The sequence below is a fragment of the Mobula hypostoma genome, chromosome 1 (genome assembly GCF_963921235.1).
Source record: "Mobula hypostoma chromosome 1, sMobHyp1.1, whole genome shotgun sequence".
Lineage (NCBI taxonomy): Eukaryota > Metazoa > Chordata > Chondrichthyes > Myliobatiformes > Myliobatidae > Mobula > Mobula hypostoma.
In genome coordinates, this window is record NC_086097.1 from 30,855,317 (window position 1) to 30,870,950 (window position 15,634).

The 15,634-nt window shown below is 43.6% G+C and overlaps 1 protein-coding gene across 2 annotated transcripts in view; it reads right to left on the minus strand.

Moving 5' to 3' along the window:
- Window positions 1-15,634, minus strand: part of nudt14 (nudix (nucleoside diphosphate linked moiety X)-type motif 14) — a 161,916-nt gene that overhangs the window by 118,372 nt on the left and 27,910 nt on the right. The window contains exon 2 of one of the 2 annotated variants that reach the window (XM_063045458.1): window positions 11,142-11,212. The exons of the other annotated variant lie outside the window; for it this stretch is intronic. The gene's annotated coding sequence lies outside the window, so the exon portion shown is untranslated. The remainder of the gene's footprint in view (window positions 1-11,141; window positions 11,213-15,634) is intronic. 2 annotated transcript variants of the gene reach the window in all.

Genomic DNA, 15,634 nt, shown 5'->3' on the forward strand with positions numbered 1-15,634 from the left:
TACAGCCCTCCTCTTGTTGGATATGGATTCAAGAAACCCTCCAAGATGTACTTTCCAAATTCTGCCCCATCTAAAACTCTTGCACTCTACAGACATGTCTTGACAGGCCCCCAGCTGCTCCTTAAACCTGGTGCATAAAGTCCACAAGGAACTGTCTCCAACACATTCTGCGATCTTCTGCTCCACTGCTTGGAAACAGGCCCTTCAACTTAACTGGTCCATGCTAATCACGATGAACATACAAGTTATTTCTATTTGGAACTGTAATTGGTTTAATATTGTGAAAAGCTTGTCTTGCATACTATTCATGCTAATCATGTGTACTGAGATGGTACAAGATAAAGCAACAGCAGTGCAGAATACAGTGTAACATCTACAGGGAAAGCGCAATGCAGGTCACCAATAAGGTACAAGGCCATGAGATTTTTAAAAACATTGTGTTCTTGTAGACGGACAATTTAGATTTAAGAGTAGAACAATTTTAATGGAAGTAATGGGTGGATCTTCAGACAGCAACTTGCAACGTTTGGCAAATAACCTAAACGTTTCCAATCCAAGTACCTGTCCAATTGTCTTTTAAGAGTTGTTACTATACCTGCCTCAATCACTTCCTCACTCAGCTCATCCCACATACCATTCCACATGTCAAAAGTGGTCCTAAAAAGTTCCTAATACATCTTTTTTTCTCTGAAAATATTCAGTACATTTGCCCGATCTATGCCCCTCATAATTTTATCCTTGAGGGCTTTAGCATTTTCTGAACCGTATTTCATGCACTAAAGATGAATTCTTGATCTCCCAATTTACCTCATCGTGGCCCTTTGCACTTTGTCTATCTGCACTGCACTTTCACTGTAGCTCCTGCACTATATTCTGCATCTTGTTTTCTTTTTACAACCTCAATGTACTTGTGTAAGGCATAATCTGTCTAGATGGCATGCAAACAAAAGCATTTCACTGAACATCAGTATACATGACAATAATAAGCCATTGCTACCAATAATCCACAGCCTTATTATTAACATTTTATGCACAGCCAACTGTCTCATCCGCAGCTAATCTTCACATCAACCGTAGCCTCATCTATCACAGATATTCACTCTGTCCTATCCACCCCTTCTACCACCTTCTTCGTAACTCAAATTAACCTTTTTTAAATCTCCTTCCGAGTTCTGAATCAAATGCAATGTTAGCATGAATTTCAAGAGGAGCAGAATATAAAAGCAAGGATGTAATGCTGAAGCTTTATAAGACATTGATCACACTACACTTTGGAGTATTGTGAGCAGTTTTGGACCCCTTTTCTAAGAAAGGATGTGCTGGCATTGGAGAGAGTCCAGAGGAAATTCACAAGAATGATCCCGGGAATGAAAAGGTTAATCTGTGAGGAACATTTGATGGCCCTGGCTCTGTAATTGCTGGAGTTTAGAAGAACAAAGGGGGGTCTCTTTGAAACCTATCAAATATTGAAACGTCTGGATAAAATGGATGTGGGAAGGATGGTAGACTTCTGATTAGTCAGGGCATCAAAGGTTACGAGGAGAGGGCAGCAGAATGGAATTGGAGGGATAATAAATCAGCCACGATGGAATGGTGAGGCAGACTTGACGGTCTGAATGGCCTAATTCTGCATATTATGTCTTATGGTCTCATAGAGGCCAATGTGCCCAAAGCTCTCTTAATGACCCTATCTACCTGTGATGACAATTTCAAGGAATTATGGATCTGAATTCCCACACGACTCTGTTCTACTGCACTCCTCAGCAACATACCACTCACCATGTAAATCCTACCTTCTTTCGTCCTCCCAGAAGTGCAACATCTCACATTTGTCTGCATTAAACTTTATCTGTCATTTTTCAGCCCATTTTTTCAGCTGATGCATTTTTTCCTGCTGCATGCTTTGACAGCCTTCCTCAATGTCCACCACATCCCAATCTTGGTCTCATCTGCAAGGTGGGAAATGTGCAATTACACAGGACAGAACTTCAAAGTGCACATGGAGTAACGCTATTGCGGGAGACAATGGACCAGAGAGGAGGCTGTAGGAACTGGGGAAGAGTAGGATTAGAATAAGTGAAACATAAACAGAAGGAAGTGAGAGGAGCATGGTTCTGGATCCATTGGAATTATAAAGTAGATATTGTACACTACAGTTTGTAGAGGGTCAGCGAAAGTGGATATTAAAAGGACATTGTGTATGGGGCTGGGGGAGGGGGTAGGATTCAGATTTTGGGATATGAAAGAGTACAGGGAGAAAGATGAGAGTAGAATTAGAATTAGAATATGTGGATATGAATGGTATGGGGATTAAGGAAACGTGGAATTAATTGGGTGGGAATATTAAAGTGTAAGGCATAGGAGAGAGTGGGATTTTCAAGAGTATAGTGAGTGAGGGGAAAATGAGATTAAACTGGATGAGATACTCAAGCATATGGGTGTAAATGGAGGATGGGATTAGACGGGGTGAGATACTCAAGGGTATGGGTGTAAGTGGAGGGTGTGATTAGACAGGGTGGGATACTCAAGGGTATGGGTATAAATGGAGGGTGGGATTAGACAGGGTGGGATACTAAAGGGTATGGGTGTAAGTGGAGGGTGGGATTAGACAGGGTGGGATACTCAAGGATATGGATGTAAATGAAGGGTGGGATTAGACGGGGTGGGATACTAAAGGGTATGGGTGTAAGTGGAGGGTGGGATTAGACGGGGTGGGATACTCAAGGATATGGATGTAAATGGAGGGTGGAATTAGACAGGGTGGGATACTAATGGGTATGGGGTGGGATTAGACTGGATGGGATACTCAAGGATATGGGTGTAAATGGAGGGTGGGATTAGACGGGGTGGGATACTCAAGAATATGGGTGTAAATGGAGGGTGGGATTAGACGGGGTGGGATACTAATAGGTATGGGTGTAAATGGAGGGTGGGATTAGACAGAGTGGGATACTAATGGGTATGGGGGTGGGATTAGACTGGATGGGATACTCAAGGATATGGGTGTAAATGGAGGGTGAGATACTCAAGTGTATGGATGTAGAGTTATAAAGCACTACAGCATAGTTACAGTCCATTTGGTCCATCTAGTCCAGACCTGTTATTCTGCCTAGTCCCATCAACCTGCAGCTGGACCACTGATCTCCATACTCCTCCCATCCATGTACTTATCCAAACTTCCCTTAAATATTGAAATTGAACCCGCATCCATCACTTCCACTGGTAGTTCGTTCCACATCCTCACCACCCTCTGAGTGAAGAAGCTCCACTCATGTTCCCCTTAAACATCTCAGCTTTCACCTTTAACCCATAACCTCTAGTTCTAGTCTCACTCAACCTCTGCCTACATTTACAAAAGCCTGCTTGCATTTACCCTATCTATACCCCTCATAATTTAGGGTAAACGGAAAATGTGATTAGACTGTGTGGGATACTCAAAGGTATAGGTGTCAATGGAGAGCAGAATAATCAAGAGTATGGGTGTAAGTGGTGAGGGGGATTAGAAGAGGAGGATATTAAAAGGAGAAGGGAGTGAGAAAAGCAGCAAACTGTAAGATCTCAGTGGGTTAGATAGCAACTGTGGGGGGCAGTTGGCACTTCGGACTGAGACCCTTCATCAGGACCAGAAAGAGGGGAGATAGCAAGTCTAAAAGAGTGGGTGGGGAAATGGGTAGAACAAGAGCTGGCCATTGATAGGTTGATCCAGGTGAGAGGGAAAAGAGGAGCAGGTGGGGGGAGTGGTTTGGGAAAGGTGTAAGAAGTTGGAAGATAATTATGGGTGACAAATGGCTGAAAAGAGTAAGGAGAGCATGGATTTGGATCTGATGAGATGTTAAAGGATACTGGACATAAGGGGGTGTGGGATTAGGCTAAGTATGCTATTAAAAGGTGAGGGGAGTGAGAGTGGATGTGATTATTCATGGTGCATCACTGATCCTGGAGGGCTGTGAATAGTGGTATGTCGCAGAGATCAGTGCTGGGTCCTTTGTTGTTTGTCATCTATATCAACAATCTGGTTGATAATGTGATGAACTGGATTTGTGGATGGTACCAAGATTGGGGATCTAGTAGGAAGCGAGTAAGACTATCATGGCTTACAGCAGGATCTGGACCAGTTGGGAAAATGGGCTGAAAAATAGCAAATGGAATTTAATATAGACAAGTCAAGTGTTGCACTTTGGTAGGATGAACCAGGGTAGGTCTTACATAATGAGCGATACGCACTGAGAGCCATTTCTCCTTGAAAGTGATGACACAGGTTGATAGGACCATAAAAAAAGCTCTTGGCACATTGGTCTTCATAAATCAAAGCATTCAGGATAAAGATGTATGTTATGTTGAAGTTGTATAAGACGTTGGTGAGGCCTAATCTGGAGTACTGTATGTAGCTTTAGTCACCTACCTAGAGGAAAGATGTAAATAAGGTTAAAAGAGTACAGACAAAATTTATAAGGCAAGATTAAATAGGTTAGGGCTTTATTCCTTGGAATGTAGAAGATTGAGAGGAGATTTGATAGAGGTAAACAAAATTTATCAGTATAGATTAGATTAGATTAAGAGGACACTCAGTCCTCGCTTATTGTCATTTAGAAATGCATGCATTAAAAAATGATACAATGTTCCTCCAGTATGATATCACAGAAACAAAAGACAGACCAAGACTAAAACTGATAAAAACCACATAATTATAACATATAGTTACAATAGTGCAAAGCAATACCGTAATTTGATTTCCACAGACCATGGGCATGGTAAAAAAAAGTCTCAAAGTCCCAATAGCCCCAACATCTCACAAAGACGGTAGAAGGAAGAAACTCTCCTTGTCATGATCTTCCAACGCTGCAAACTTGCCAATGCAGCATCCTGGAAGCACTCGACCACAGTCCAATTCCGAGTCCGTCCGAATACCTCCAGCCTCCGACCAGCCCTCCAACACCGAGCACTGAGCACCATCTCTGCCTAGCGCTTCGACCCCGGTCCCGGCCACCAAGCAACAGGCAAAGCCGAGGATTTGGGACCTTCCCCTCCTGAGATTTCGGATCACACAGTAGCAGCAGCAGCGAAGAAGGCATTTCAGAAGTTTCACCAGATGTTCCTCCATGCTCTCACGTCCGTCTCCATCAAATCAGAATTGTGCACAGCCTCCTACTTGACAGATTACAGATATTCATCACAGGAGAGGCCGCATGCACTGCGTCGCGCCACCATCTTCTCCTCCTCCCAATAGGGTAAACGCAAGCAGGCTTTTTCCACTGAGGTTGGATAGGGCTACAACTAGAGGCCACGTGTTAAGGGTGAAAGGTGAAAAGTTTAAGGGGAACATGAAGGGAAACTTCTTCACTCAGAGGGTTGTGAGAGTGTGGAATGAGCTGCCAGCACAAGTGATACATGCGAGCTCGATCAGAGAAGTCTGGAGATCTATATACAGATGGTAGGGGCCTGGAGGGCTATAGTCCTGTTGCAGGTGAATGGAAGTAGGCAGTTTAAATGGCTTGGCACGGACTAGATGGTCTGAATGGGCTTTTGCCGTGTAGTACTTTTCTATGACTCTATATGGCACCATATACTAGCCAGAGATTCATTTTCTTGCAGGCATTCACAGTAAACACAAGAAACACAATAGAATCGATGAAAGCTGCACCCAATAAGACAAACAACCAATGTGCAAACTGAAAAATAATAATAAATAAATAAGCAACAAATATCGTGAACATGAGATGAAGAGTCCTTGTAAATGAGTCCATAGGTTGTGGAAACAGTTCAGTGATGGGGGGAGCGAAGTTATCCCCTCTGGTTCAAGAACCTGATGGTTGAAGGGTAATAACCGTTCCTGAACCTGGTGGCTTGGGTCCTGACCTTCTTACTGAGGGCAGCAGCAATAAAAGAGCATGGATTGGATGGTGGGAGTCCTTGATGATGGATGCTACTTTACTGTGACAACACTCTGTGCAGATGTGCTCAGTGGTGCAGAGAGCTTTGTCTGTGATAAACTGGGCCATTTCCACTACTTTTTGTTGGCTTTTCCATTCAAGGGTTCAAGGACATCAAGACCTGGTATGGTGTTTCCATCAACACATATAAAAGTTGCTGGTGAACGCAGCAGACCAGGCAGCACCTCTAGGAAGAGGTGCAGTCGACGTTTCAGGCCGAGACCCTTCGTTAGTCCTGACGAAGGGTCTCGGCCTGAAATGTCGACTGCACCTCTTCCTAGAGATGCTGCCTGGCCTGCTGCGTTCACCAGCAACTTTTATGTGTGTTGCTTGAATTTCCAGCATCTGCAGAATTCCTGTTGTTTGATGGTGTTTCCATACCAGGCCATGATGCAACCAATCAATATACTCTCCACCAGAGATCTATAGAAGTTCGTCAAAGTTTTGGATGACATGCCAAATATATGCAAACTTCTAAGGAAGTGGAGGCACTGCTGTGCTTTCTTTGTAATGGCACTTACATGCTGGACCCAGGACAGATCCTCTGAAATAACATAGAGGAAATTAAAGTTGCTGATCCTCTCCTCTTCTGATCCCCTGATGAGGACAGTTCATGAACCTCTGGTTTATTCCTGCTGAAGTCCTTCCTTGGTCTTGCTGACATTGAATGAGAGGTTGTTGTTGTGGCACCACTCAGCTGAACTTTCAACCTTTCTTCAATATGCTGACTCGTCGCCACCATTGATTTGACCAATGACAGTGGTGTCATCAGTAAACTTAAATAGAGCATTGGAGCTGCGCCTCACAGTCATAAGTATAAAGCAAGTAGAGCAGGAAGCTAAGCACAGTCTTGTGGTGCACCTCTGCTGATGGAGATTGTGGAGGAGATGTTTTTGCCGATCGACATTGACTAGGATCCAGTACATTATCCTTCGCAACTTCCGCCACCTTCAACAGGACCCCACTACTAAGCACAACTTTCCCTCTCCACCCCCTCTGCTTTCTGCAGGGATCGGTCCCTCCCCACGGATCTCCCACCTGCCATTTATCCCTGTAAGCGTAAGTGCTACACCTGTCCCTACACCTCCTCTCTCGCCACCATTCAGGGCCCCAAACAGTCCTTCCCGGTGAGGCAGCACTTCACTTATGAGTCTGTTGGGGTCATCTATTGCATCTGGTGCTCCCGGTGCGGCCTCCTCTACATCGATGAAACCCGGCGCAGATTGGGGGACTGCTTCGGCGAGTACCTCCGCTCCGTCCGCTTTAACAAGCAGGATTTCCCGGTTGCCACCCACTTCAACTCTGCTTCCCATCCCCATTCAGATATGTCCATACATGGCCTCCTCTACTGCCATGATGAGGCTAAACTCAGGTTGGAGGAGCTACACCTCATATACCGTCTAGGTAGTCTCCAGCCCCTTGATATGAACATAGAATCCTTCAACTTCTGGTAATTCCCTCCCCCTCCCTTCCCCTATCCCTATTTCACTCTGCCCCCACCCCCAGCTGCCTATCACCTCCCTTATCACCTGCCTCCTTCTACTACCCATTGTGTTTTCCCCTATTCCTTCTTCACCTTTCCTGCCTACCACCTCCCTGCTTCCCCTCCCCCACCCCTTTATCTTTCCCCTTACTGGTTCTTCACCTGGAACCTACCAGCTTTCTCCTTCCCACCTTCCCCCCACCTTCTTTATAGGGCCTCTGCCCCTTCCCTCTTCAGTCCTGATGAAGGGTTCCGGCCCGAAACGTTGACTGATCGTTTCCATGGATTAACTTTGTTGTTTTTAAGTGACTCCTGTGTAGCTTTGGCTTTATGCTTGGGGTCATTGTCTTGCTGGAAAACAAATCTTCTCCCAAGTCGCAGTTCTCTTGCAGACTGCATTAGGTTTTCCTCCAGGATTTCCCTGTATTTTGTTGTATTAATTTTAAGCATCCCCACTACGTGATGCAGCCACTACCATGCTTCACAGTAGGGATGGTGTGGTTTTGATGAGGTGCAGTGTTTGACTTATGCCAAACATAGTATTTAGTCTGATGGCAAAAAGCTCAATTTTGGTGTCTTCAGACCATATCTTCCAGATGACTTCAGAATCTTCCACATGCCTTCTGGCAAGTACTAGCCGAGATTTCATGGAAGTTTTTTTTCAACAGAGGCTTTCTCTTTGCCAGTCTCCCATAAAGCTGAGACTGGCAACAGCTGTTGTATGTGCAGTCTCTCCCATCTCAGCCACTGGAGTTTGTGACTCTTCCAGAGTTGTCATAGGTCTCTTGGTGGCCTCCCTCACTAGTCCCCTTCTTGCACGGTCACTCAGTTTTTGAGAACGGCCTGCTCTAGGCAGATTTACAGCTGTGCCATATTCTTTCCATTTCTTGATGACTGACCTAACTGTACTTCAAGGGATATTCAGTGACTTGGGAATTTTCTTGCATCCATCTTCTGACTTGGGCTTTTCCATAACCTTTTCACAGAGTTGCCTGAAGTGTTCTTTTGTCTTCATGGTGTGGTTTTTGCCAGGACACTGATACATCAGCAGTTGGACCTTCCAGATACAGGCATATTTTTACTACAATCTATCGAAACACCTTGACTGCACACGGTTATCACCATTTAACTAATTTTGTAACTTCTAAAACCAATTGGCTGCACCTGTGATGATTTAGTGTGTCTTATAAAAGGGGGTGAATACTTACGCAATCAATTATTTTGTGCTTTATATCTGCAATTAATTTAGATCACTTTGTAGAAATCTGTTTTCACTTTGACACAGAAAAATCTTTTTCTGTTGATCAATGTCCAATAACCCAAATTAAATCCACTGTGATTCAATTTTGTAAAACAACAAAATATGAAAACTTCTGGGCCGGGGGGGGGTGGGGTCAGTGAATACTTTTTATAGGCATTGTATACTGTGTGGGGTAATAAAAGGTATAGGGAATGAAGAGAGGGGAATTTTACTGTGTGGGGAGTGATGGGGGATGGGGAGTGATAGGGGATGACGAGTGATGAAGAATGGGGAGTGATGGGTGATGGGGAGTGATGAGGAATGGGGAGTGATGGAATGGGGAGTGATGGGGGATGGGGAGTGATAGGGGATGACAAGTGATGAAGAATGGGGAGTGATGGGTGATGGGGAGTGATGAGGAATGGGGAGAGATAGGGATGGGGAGTGATGAGGAATGGGGAGAGATAGGGATGGGGAGTGATGAGGAATGGGGAGAGATAGGGATGGGGAGTGATGGGGATGGGGAGTGATGGGAATGGGGAGTGATGGGAATGGGGAGTGATGGGGGAATGGGGAGTGATGGGGGATGGGGAGTGATGGGGGATGGGGAGTAATGGGGGATGGGGAGTGATGAGGAATGGGATTATACTGTGTTGGCTAATAAAGGGTGTAGAGAGTGAAAGGAGAGGGTATCAGATGGTCCAGGATGTTAAAGATTGAGGGGAGAGTGGGATTAGTATGTGTAAGGTATAAAGGGTGTGGGGGGGTGGAAGAAGGGGATTAGATCAGGTAACATAGTAAAGACCTAGACAAAACAGAACCTGTGAAAGCAACTACAGCAACTTCCAATCAAAGCAGGGAATTTTTCACCAAAACACTCAATACTTAAACACATCCTGATTTTGCATTCAAACTCAGCCTCTTAATCGTAGAACACAGAACATTACAGCACAGTACGATGTTGTGCTGACCTTTTAACCCACTCTACGATCAACCTAACCCTTCCCTCCCACATAGCCTTCCATTTCTCTGTCATCATGTTAGTTAACAGGCTTGACTGGCCCAGTCATATAACTAACCTGGAAAAGGACTGACACTAAATGACCACCTTCTGATGAACTCCTTTTGCAATCCAAGAAAATGTGAACGATTGTACTTTAACATGCTTCTGCAGCCTGCTTCTCTGTAAACAACTCCGATAACCCAGGTAGGAGTGAGGCAAGTGGTGAAAGGATCTTTTAACACATCAATAATCACATGGAGCGTACCTCATACCATCAGTCACCTTGTATTTACTGTACACATTAATGAATGTGGTTGTGTTTATTCTCCAGCTGAACAGGGTTCACTGTCACTTGCGTTTGTTCCTTCGTAGATTTGGATTTGGATTAACAACCAAATATTCAGTGCATTTTCATGCCTAGTAGTAGATATGTGACAATGATCAGTAATGTGCAGTAATTAATCTCCATTTTATGGCATGCAAGTAGTGACTTTAACAAACTAGTCCACAACAGCCCTAATTTCAGTCAGTCTTGATGGCATTGCTGGCCAATGTACAGGATAACTTTTTTAAAGACAGTAAAATTATCCTTAAGAAAGCATAACGGCTTGGTAATGCAATTGCTCTACCTGTGACTACAAGAAGCTGCAGAGAGTTGTGGACAAAGCTCAGCACATCACAGGAAACAACCTCCACTCCAAGGAATCAGTCTATATTTCTTGATGCCTCAATAAAGCAGCCAGCATAATCAAAGCCCCTGACATTCTCTTTTCACACCTCTTCCATCAGAGAGAAGATACAAAAGCCTGAAAACACATACTACCAGGACATCTTCTATTCTGCTGTTATGAGACTTGAGCCTCTTGTATGGTAAGGTGGATTCTTGGCCTCACAGTCTACCTCGTTATGATCGTGCAGTTTATTGTTTACCTGCACTGCACTTTTTCTGTAGTGTTTACACTTAATTCTGCATTGTTATTGTTTTACCTTATTCCAGCTAAATGCACTGTGTTTGAGAACGTGTGGCAAGCTTTTTATTGTATCTTGGTACATGTCAGAGTCAAAGTAAATTTATTATCAAAGCACATATACTATCTTGAGATTCATTTTCTTGCAGGCATTTACAGGGAAATAAAGAAATCAACATAATTTATAAAAAACTATATATAAAAAAGACTGACAAACAATTAATGTGGCAAAAGACATGCAAGAGATTAATAAAACATAAATAAGTAATACTGAGAACATTAGTTGCAGAGTCCTTGAATGTGAGTCTGTTCATTGTGGACTCATTTCAGGTGAATGAATTTATCTACATGTAGGGCCAGAATAAGATTTAGAGAAATGGATACATGAAACATGACATCCCAAAATTATGCCCAAAACAGCAAGGATAAAGCATAGAGAGCGCTTCCTAGCAGTTATGAGCCAGAAAACTCTTAATAGAAGCTGGAAAACAGCAGGAAATTACTGATTTTAACTCACATCCTCCTAGTGCCCTTCTGCATGGGATAAGGTTACTGGTTTAGCCAACCTCATCCTGGCAGTGGGATGTCCTGAAATGCAAAAAAAAAGACATATCTGACATATCAGTTAAATTTCTGAAAAATGCAAATTTGGCCAATGATATTCATTCTTGCTTTGCTCTCCTCCCATCAGTTTCTTCTTGGTATTGATCTTTCAACATCCACCTAACTCTTCCAAAGCAAAGTTCGAAGTAAGTTTATTACTGTACACTCATTGGCTACTTTATTAGGTACATCTGCTCATTAATCAGCCAATCATGTGGCAACACCTCAATGCACAAAAGCATGCAAACATGGTCAAGAGGTTCAGTTGTTGTTCAGACCCAACGTCAGAATGAGGAAGAAATGTGATCTCAGTAACTTTGACAGTGGAATGATTGCTGATACCAGACTGTGCAGTTTGAATATCTCAGAAACTGCTGATCTCCTAGGGTAGCATGCAGAACAGTTTCTAGAGTTTACAGAGAACGGCATGATAAACAAAAAACACCCAGTGAGCAGCAGCTCTGTTGGCAAAGATGCCTTGTTAATGAGAAAGGTCAGAGGAGAATGGCCAGACTAGTTCAAGCTGATAAGAGGATGACAGTAACTCAAATATCCATGCATTACAACATTGGTGTGTAGAAGAGCATTTCTGAATGCACACAATATTGAACCTTGAAGTGGATGAGCTAGGGCAGCAGAAGAACCGAACATGGAGGTACCTTATAAAGTGGTCACTGAGTGTATATGTCAGCGAATATTATGAGATCCATTTTCTTGCAGACATTCACAGGAAAATAAAGAAATACAATTTAATTTATGAAAAACTATAAATAACAAAGACTGACAAACAACCAATGTGCAAAAGAAGACAAATAATGAAAATAAATAAATAATACTGAGTTGTCGAGTCCTTGTAAGTGGAATCAGTTCAGAGTTGAGGTGAGTGAAGTTATCCACACGGTTCAGAAACCTGATGGTTGTAGAGTAATAACTGTTCTTGAACCTCATGGTATGGGACCGAAGACTTCAGTACCTCCTGCCCGATGGTAGTAGTGAGAAGGAAGCATAGCTTGGATGTTGGGGGTCCTTGATCTTGATGATGTTTTCCTTTGGCAGCTCTCCTTGTAAATATGCTCAGTGATGGGGAGGGCTTTGCCGTTCCTGAGCACTGGTGTTTCCATACCAGGCCACGATGCAACCAGTCAGAACACTACTCTCCACTCTGCATCTACAGAAGTTTGTCAGTTTTAGATGGCATGTTTAATCTACACAAATTTCTAAGCAAGTAGAGCACTGTTGTCCAGCTCTTGGCTCCATCCCTCCCCCTCCTGTCTTCTCCTATCATTTTGGATCTCCCCCTCCCCCACCCACTTTCAAATCTCTTACTAGCTCTTCCTTCAGTTAGTCCTGACGAAGGGTCTCAGCCTGAAATGTCAACTGTACCTCTTCCTAGAGATGCTGCCTGGCCTGCTGCGTTCACCAGCAATTTTGATGTGTGTTGCTTGAATTTCCAGCATCTGTAAAATTCCTCATGTAGAGCACTGTTGTGCCTTCTTTGAAATGGCACATACACTGTAAGCATTTTGATAAGGCACAAGCACATTACGTTACATTGCACTGGGTATTGTGATTGTAGATGTGCTATGCCTTTAAGAACAAAAGGACTGAGTGGTGTAACAACCACAAACCGAAGTTTCCACTTGCGCCAAGGATCCTGGGCCCTTCCATGGCCGCAAAAGTAACAGGAAATGACTGGTGCTTTCCTTTTGGATGCGAAGTACTTGGGGACTTCCTGAGGATGTTAATGAAGCTATAGGAAGTCCAGTTCCTGGTTTGCTTTCTTATTGAAGGGAGAATCCTAGGTGAAACAACCAGTCAGGGAGAGGCACATAGAATAGCACAAAACAGTAACAGGCACTTAGCCAACAATGCCTGTGCTGAACACCATGCCAAATTAAATTAAATCCTGGAGGAGCTCAGCACATCAGGCAGATCCTGACGAATCTCTTGCGTCTCCAGTGTGTTCCAGATTCCACTTCGAATGATAGATGGTATAACTTTGAGTCCTAATGAAGTCTCGCCCCAAAACATTGACAGTTTATTCCTCTCCATAGACACTACTTGCCCTGCAGAGTTTCTCTGTGTGTGTATTGCTCTGGATTTCCAGCATCTGCAGAATCTCTTATGTAAACTGAATCCTGCCTGCCTGTCTGCCAGTGATCCAAATCCCTCCATTTTCTGCATATTCATGTATCTATCTGAAAGCCTCTTAAATCCTCTGTCATATCTGCTTTCTACACAACCCTTGTCAGCCTGTTCCAGGAATCCACTGCTCTTCATGTTAAAAAGCTTGCTCCACACATGTCCCTTAAACTATTTTCCCTATCATCTTAAAGTTATGCCCTCTAGTATTCAAAGAGGAATATGGAACATACTGGATGCACCAGACACTGGAATCTGGAGCAACAATCTGCAGGAGAAACTCAACCGGTTGAGCAACATCTATGGGATGACTGGAATTGTCGACAAAGTCCTCATGCAAGGTTTCGACCTGAAATGTCAACAACCCCTTTCCACCGACAGAAGCTGCATAACCCGCTGAGTTCCAGAATATTGTTTTGTTGCTCTAAATCACATTCAGAATGAAGAGACTCTCATAACACTTAAGACCAGGTGAAGGGGAAGGTGGTTGCCCACCTATACAAGGGACAATTTACGGTTTACAAAGCACCTGATTTCACCTATCACCTGCCAGTTTAGACTCTTTCCCCTCCCCCCTTCTAATTCTGGCTTCTGCCCCCTTCCTTTCCAGTCAGATGAAGGGTCTCAGCCTGAAATATTGACTGCTTATACCCCTCCATAGATGCTGCTTCACATGTAGAGTTCCTCCAGCATTTTGTATGCGTCACTCAAGATTTCCAGCATCTGCAGACTCTTGTGTCAGCTGGTCATTGACTTCAGTAAGCGGGGCAGAGCGCACACCCCTGTAGGTATCGATGGCGTTGAAGTGGAGATAGTTGAAGAGCCTCAAGTTCATGGATGAAAATATCACCACTTATTTGTTCTGGACGACCACAGAGATGTCATGGCCAAGAAAGCACAACAATGCCTCTATTTCCTCAGAAGGCTAAGGAAATACAATATATTCAGTGTCATTCACTGACTCTCACCAGCATTTATAGATGCCCACTGAAAGCATCCCATCCTGTTACATCATAGCTTGGTATGGCAACTGCTCTGCCCAAGACTGCAAAGTTCTGCAGAGTTGCAGATACAGTCCAGTCCATCAAAGAAATCAGTCTCTTCTCTATGGACTCCATCTGTAATTCTTGCTGCCTCATAAAAACAGCCAGCTCAATCAAAGGCCCCTCCCACCCCAGACATTCTATCTTCTCCATTCTTCTCGTGGAGGAGGAGATGAAAAAGCTGAAAACATGTGCTGCCAGGCTCAAGGACAGCATCTATCCCGCGACTATAACTCTGTTATACCTCTTCTATAATTTAAAATGAACTCTTGACCTCACAATCTTCCTCACAGTAGCCCCCATCCACCAACACTTCACTTTTGCTGTAACTGTAACACTAGATTCTGCATTCTGCTATTGGTAGCACAGCAGCATAACAGTTTGTGTACACTACTGCAGTGCTAGTGATCAGCAATCAAAGTTCAATTTCCATTGCTGTCCGTTAGGAGTTTGTATATTCTCACCATAACCGTATGGGTTTCCTCCCACATTCGAAGCACACACGGATAACGATTTGTAAGTTGTGGGCATCCTATGTTGGTGCCGGAACCATGGCAACACTTGTGGGCTGCCCCCACCACATATTCAGACTGTGTTGGTCATTGATGTAAATGACACATTTCACTGCAAGTTTGATGTACATGTGACAAAGCTAATCTTTTTCGTTGTACTACTTCGAAGTGTTTTGAAATTATCTGTACAAATGTCTTGCAAAACTAAGATTGTCCACTGTGTCATGGTATGTGTGAGAATAATAAACTAATACCATGAGTGTTGTGTGCATTTCTGGTCACAGAATCACAGGAAGGATGTGGAGGCTTTGGAGAGGGTGCAAAGAGGTTCACCAGATGCTGCCTGGATTAGAGAGTATCTGCTATATGGAAAGGTTGCACAAATTTAGACTGCATTCTCTGGAGCATTGGAGTTTGAGGGATGACCTGATAGAAATTTATATATTTATGAGAGACGTAGTCAGTGTCTTTCTCCATGGTTATAGATATATAGTCAAGAAGAAAGTTGAAAAGAGATGTGCAGTCTAAGGTTTATTTTTACATAGAGTGGTAGGTGCTTGGAACGGGCTTCCAATGGAGATGGTAGTAGATACGATAGTGACATTTAAGGGGCATTTAGACAGATACACAAGCACTGAGGGATGTGCAGACGTGAAGGGTGGCATGAAAGCATAGTGGTTACTGTCATTATTACAGAATCAGTGATCAGG